Here is a 7,280-nt window from a genome sequence, read left to right on the forward strand (position 1 = left end):
GGTATTCTTCATTAGTTATGTTCCTTGTACTTTTGCAACATGACTATCCATTATCTCCTTAATCTCTTTCGTAATCGAACTAGCTGTTGAAATACTCCACTACACTTTTGTAACTTCATCTCCACCACATCCTTAATAGTATGTTGTCAAATCTTATATGTTAAATATTTGTGGAATATTCAATTCAACACGCAACTCCACTTCAAATTCATTTCTAGAATCGTACCTTTCCACTACCTTGTACAGTCCAAACTTCTTCATTTTTATCTTAGTATATGTACCCACTAGAAAATGCTCTTTCCTCAAATGAATCATGACTTCATCCCCAATCTGAAATTCCTTATACCACCTTTCACATCTAGCTTAGCTTTATACTATGTATTCATCATTATAATGTGCTTCCTCACCTCCACATGTATGTTCTTCAAATGTTCATCAAATTCTTCTACTTCAACAATACTTCTCTCTCCTATATCCAATTGTTGTAATTTAGAAGCATTTATGGGACTACTCCCATATACAGTCCAAAATATTGATTTACTAGTACTTCTATTAAGAGAATTATTATATGAAAATTCTTCCTATGGTAAAATTAGATCCCATAGTTTTGGCTTGTCTCAAACCAAATATCTTAGCAAATTTTCTAAACTCTGGTTCACAACTTCTATCTATCCATCACTTTGTGGATGATGTGATGAAATGAACTTTAAATCTCTCTTCAATTTCTTCAACAATGTACACCATAAATACCCAATAAATTTGGTATCTTGATCTTAAACTATACTCTTTGGTAGACTATGCAGTCTCACCACTTTTCCAAAAAACAACTCTACCACATGAACAACATCACTAGTCTTCTTGCAAGGAAGGAAATGTTTCATCTTTGAAAACCTGTTAGCCACAACAGAAATAGAATCATGCCCTTGTTGAGTCCTTGTTAATCCAAGATCAAAATTTAGGTTGACATCCTCCCATAGCTTCTCTAGTACAAGTAATGGTTGATACAACCCTATATTCTACTTCAATCTAAATGTCGTCTGACATACCCTACAACTCTACAAAAACATCATCACATCTTACTACAACTATGGCTAGTAATAATTCTTAGTAACCAAAGAAATGGTTTTATCTCTACCATAGTTTCCAACCAATCCTCCACTATGCTTCTCCTTGATGAGATTCTCTCTCATTGAACTTCTAGGAATGCATGGCTAACTTCCTTTAAACAATATGCATCTTGGATTATGAAATCCAACCACTTTGACCTATCAAGAGTAACAAGTTCTATACAAGCCTTCCATGCTTCACCAAAATAAAGATCCTCTAGCTACAAATTATTGAGTTCCTTGAACCCAACCACCTTAATCTACATTCCTATCAGTGAAATTTGTCTTCTACTAAGAGCATTTGCAACTCTCTTAGGCTTCCCACTCATTTTTTCCAAAACAAATGTATTACTCTACAAAAACTCAACCCACTTCAAATGCCTTTTGTTTAGTTTTTCTTGACTATTCAAATATTAGAAACCTCGATGATTAGTATGCAAAATAAAATCCTTAGGAAAAAGATAATTTCTCCACTTCTTTAATGCTTGAACTATAGCATAAAATTTCTAATCATAAAAAGAATATTTTATTTTTGCATCATTTAATTTCTCTCTAAAATAAAGCAATAGGTCTACCTTCTTGGGTCAAAACAATTCCTATTACAATACCACTAGCATCACAATATACTTGAAACACATTTTTAAAATTTTGAGGTGCTAAAACATGTTGCTATGTAACTTCCCATTTCAACATATTAAAACTCCCATGTGCTCTAGCAGTCCACTTAAATTATTTCCTACCCCCTCTAATTGTTTCACTCAAGGGTCCACAACTACTACTAAAACCTCTTATGTGAAATTTTGTAAAAACTATCCAATCCATGAAAATATCTTAACTCGGTAGCACTCTTTGGAGTAGGCCATTCAAGGATAGCCTTCACTTTCTCTAGGTCCATTTTCAGACCTTCTTCTAATACGAAAAATCCTAGGTACACCAACTCCTTCACAAAACTGCACTTCTTCAATTTTATCAACAACTTTTGTTCCCTCAACTTATCAAACACCTTATGGATATGCAAAAAACTCTCCTCTAATGTCTTATTAAAGATAAAAATATCATCTAGGTAAACATTGATAAACTTACCCTAGAACTCCTTCAGGACCTCATTCATGAGCTGCATGAAAGTTCTTAGTCCATTAGTTAGCCCAAAAGGCATGACTAATCACTCATACAGTCCTTCCCTTGTCTTGAAAGTTGTCTTCCACTCATCACCTTCACTGATGTGAATCTGATGGTATCAACTCTTTAGATCTTTCTTTTTGAAATACAAAACTCCACTCAAATAGTCCATAATATCATCCATCCTTGGAAATGGAAATCTAGTACTTGATTGTGATCTTGTTAATAGTGCAACAATCTATGTACATCCTTGATTGTCCATTCTTATTTGGTGTTAATAATATTGGTATAGTAAATGGACTCAGACTCTCTTAAATCAACCTCTTCTATAATAACTCATGAACTTGTCTATTCAACTCTTTACTTACTACTGGTACTACCTTGTTTAGAAAACTAGCTCCTAGAATCAAATCCATTTGATGAATAATTTCCCCACTAGGGGTAATCCATCAGGTACATTATCTAACACAATATCAAAAAAATCCCCCAACATATCTACAGCTTCCAAAAGTAGTTCCTCTACTTCTTCTTTGCCATCTTGTAGTGCCTACCCTCGTTCGCATCTTTTCTAGACTTATTGTTGCTATTATTATCAGACTATGTAGACTAGTTTTATGTTGATGGTTTAGTGGTGTTGTTTTGATACTATCAGATATTATGATATGGATTCAGTTGATATATGATGAGATCATTTAGACTTTACATTTCATATATGTATGATGATCATTACATTGTTTTCAGTTATTAATGATGATTAGTTAGATGGTTTATTATCTCATGTGTTTTATTATGCTTACTTACCCCATACTTGCATGTGTATGGTGTGCGTGTTTTCTTATTGTATGGCGTTTCTGATTTGGTTAAGGAAGGGAGTCATAGTCACCTACTTAGTCGGGATCTACACGATGCACCACTTCCTGCCATTGTCTGTTTAGCTTAGCATTATATATTGTATGTACATGCATGATTTTTCTGTAGATTGCAGGTACCAGGTATCGACTTCCCTGAATTGCCAGGATGAGCGTACCCTATTATACTATCTCAATGATAAGAGAAGGGAGATAAATTCTCAAGTCCAAATCCCAAACCTAAAAACCATTTGCCCTAGTGAGTTAGGACAAGTATTAGAGTTGAATACCCACCGAATGTGTCGGATGACATATTTCATGATTTTTAACCCTTTAGATTGATTTTGTATGATTTGTTCTATGATGGGTTTTCATATTTTATCTTGGAGGTCTATGGTGAATTTTCTATTAATTAAGTCTTAATAAATAGATTTAATTAATAAATTATTTATTTGAGAAAATTAATAAAATATCATGATCTTTGATATTTTGATTGTAACTAATTAAATGTGAATTAATTGAGGAAAAAGAATTAAATAAAAGAAAATTAGTAAATTAAAATTAATAATAATTATACAATAATAATAAAGTAATAAATAAAATAATAATAATAAAAGTTATAAAAATTAAAATGAAAGTTATAAAATTTAAATAGAAATTATTTAAAAAGTAAATTGGAGTTATAAGCTTGCATGGGAATTAACATGTGTCAACAACACGGGGGTTAGTGCATCAATTAAGCACAAGGTGTCTATAACTCTATGACTCATCAAAAAGGTTGGAAAAGACCCATGCTTAGTTGGTGACACCTTCCAGCTGTTTCAAGAAGTATTCTAGAGGTTTCCTGAGAGCTCTTTATATTCACGCATTCCTAGAAGCTTAGGGAGAGTGTTTGGAGTGCAATTGGAGCATTGGAGGATTCGAGAGTTCTGAAGAAGGGAGCTTGCTCTGCGGGATTTCTGAGGAAGAGTGATTTAGCATCAAAATTCGGGTAGATTCTTGTGATTTTATTTAGGCTATTTTCGCATCTTTCATTTCCCTGTCTTCTTCGTGTCTTCTATATGTCTTCTGAGGAATTTTCTATTGTTATTGTATGCATTCTCTATTGGGTAGTTAATTTATTTGAGAATATTACATGCATAGATCTGGAAAAAAAAATACAGGGCTAGGGTTGAATTGTAGCCAAATTCATTGGAAAAAAAAGAATTATAGAGAAATTTTAGAGAGTAAATAATTGTAGGAAACTTATATATATATATATATATATTCTTTGTGAAAAAATATATATAGTTCAGATCTATATTTTCGTATATAAATTTATACTGTATAAAACCCTGTGTATATTTGTGTATATATATATATATATATATATATATACACACACACATATATATATATACATATATATATACATACATATGCATATATATATACATACATATGCATATATATATATACATATATATATATATATATAATTAATTGGAAGCCGAGCGAGTTATCACAGTGATACTCATTAAAACGCATTTGCGATTTCAATTTCGTTTCGGAAAAATGTTATTAAAAAATGTTACATTGAGAACGTTATAAAAAATGTTACATTGAAAACGTTATAAAAAGAAAACGTTACATTGAAAACATTTTTTTTTTTTAAATACGTAAATGTTGGGCGGGTATCATATACCCCACCCACCGCAGGCATGCGAGATTGCAGGGTACCTGTGACTGCAATGTACCTGCGATCTGCAATGTACCTGCGATGCGGTACTTTAAATAGCCACGCGATTTTAAATCGCTTTGAGTCATATGTGGGTTTTAAAATTATATGCGATTTGAGTTTCAATTTTGTTTTAAATACTGAAATGTTATTAATTATTTAATGCTATTAAATATATATATATATGTATGTATATATATATAAATATATATATATATGTATATATATATAAGTATATATGTATATATAATTAATTATAAATGATTATTATAAAGTTCTCAATTAATGGGTCACTCTTTTTAATGATTTAAAATATTGCTATTAAGCTTGTCAATTATGAAGAGATATTAATAATTAATTTAATTAAACTTAGTTTTAATTAAGATTAATTATTAGAATAAATAATTGAAGTTTTGTTCATATGAAATGTCAATCTTCAAACAAAGTTTATATAAATAAAATATTAGAAAATTGAGTCTAATGGAGAAACTTTTTATCTATCAAACAAATACATGGGTTAGGTAAAACGTGAAATTTCTCCACTTGATATAGTTTGAGAAACATTAACCGAGACTTTTGCATTTGAAATTGAAAACTTAGCAAAACCAAAACATGTGTTTACATTGTGTATTCTTTATGCTATTGTTTTGGGTTTTGGGTTGACTAGTGTTGACCAGTTATAGGACGTCTACCAAAGGCTTGGGAGTTATGTGATTGTGATGTCATGATGATGTTTTAATCTTGATCTTTATAAACCCAACCATGGTTATGTGATGGAATGCTCTATGTATTGGTTGTAATACTGATTGCTATAGTTGAGGTTCTTATTTATGAGACACTTGACTTAACCATTATTTTTGGTCATCGATCAGTTATCCTTGATTATTTTCTAGTCACCATGATGGGACTGAGATGTGGATTTATTCTTGATGATATCATGTTGTGACATGTTTGACTCAACCATTTTTGGAGTCTTCGATCAGTATGATTAAGATATATTTTGGTTATTGAGAACCATTGGATACTTTTGATTATCAATGATACTTCAGTTGCCAATAGAGAGCTGTTGTGTTCATGATTTTCTATGGATGTTTGCTCATGGAGATTTGATTCTTTTATGCATATTTGATGATTTTATTATGGATTATCTTTTTTAATTTTGAGATTTATGAGTCCATGAGCATTAGGGTAGGATATATGCATGTAGTGTTGGGAAGTGGCTTGCAATGGGGACTGGGGCCCTAAAAGGCTGTCAGGGTAACTCATTGTAAGTTGGATTAATAAGTGATAACATTCACACCTAATACTAACTGAATGAACCTAAAAAGATAAATGTTTTGTTCTCGCTCATGCCTTGAGTGCTTGTACAGGCTTGGATGGGAGTAGTGAGATGCATGGTTGCGACCTTGCATTCCATAGTATGCCTTGTCATTATGAGAGGATACTAGTGGCCACATGAGATCAGTATGGACCCGTGGAGTTTAGCTAACTACCAGGGTAGCTTGTCCGTGATAAATGTGATGACACTTTCCCACTTGCATAGTAGGTTCCTACATGTCATTGTGTGCCTCTGGGATTAGATGTCAGTTTGTGATTGGAACCTTTGAGTTAGTATACTTTTAGGATTCCTAGACTATAGAGATTTATGCTATGAGATTTTGACAACTTATTTGGGACTTGAGATTATCTCCTTGGCACAGTGAGAGTGGACCACTTAGGTACCACGCGGTTGGGTGGTAGTCTATTTTCCACTCTTATCATTTTGAGATTCATTGAGACATCATGGCTGATGCACCTTCGTGATGGTGGGTATGTATCCTTTCATTGATGATTAGCATATGTTAGATGATGCTTATAGTTGCATGTTAGATTACTTTCTACATATGATGTTTATATTTTAGGAGTGGCATTCCTACTTTGTTAATACCGATGATCTCTTTGATGATTTGGGATGTTACGCACGGAGGGATGGCTAGGGCCCACGATGGTCTAATGATGCTATTAACGGTTGCAAGGAACTATGCACTTAGTTTATTTTGTTTGATCTTTATGATGGATGTATATGTCTTCTATGATGATGTATCATGTGATTATCTCTACTTTGATGTATCATGGATTGGAATAGGATGATGTACCTTATTCTACTTATGTATATTCTTTGAGCTTGTCATACCCTGTGACATGTACAGAGGATGATTGAGCATTTGGAAATGAAATGTTTAAACATTGGACTTATCATTATTATTTCATGTGGATGTTGTACTATATGGATTCTTGTATGTAATTCATCGTTAAGGGATCTTTAGAGAATGTAATCTGTTATGTATGTTATGTTTACTTTTCAGATGGACAATGCTATTGCTTCTGTTATTGTGCAAAAGTTATATGTGATGTTTACTATTAAAAAAAATTTTAAAATGTGTTACTAAACTTAGTGAAATTCCAAGTTAATTCTTTGGATCCCTTGGCGGGGCATTACATTTGGTATCA

The sequence above is a fragment of the Cupressus sempervirens genome, chromosome 7 (genome assembly GCF_028749045.1).
Source record: "Cupressus sempervirens isolate cs-2001-9-10 chromosome 7, ASM2874904v1, whole genome shotgun sequence".
Classification (NCBI taxonomy): Eukaryota; Viridiplantae; Streptophyta; class Pinopsida; order Cupressales; family Cupressaceae; genus Cupressus; species Cupressus sempervirens.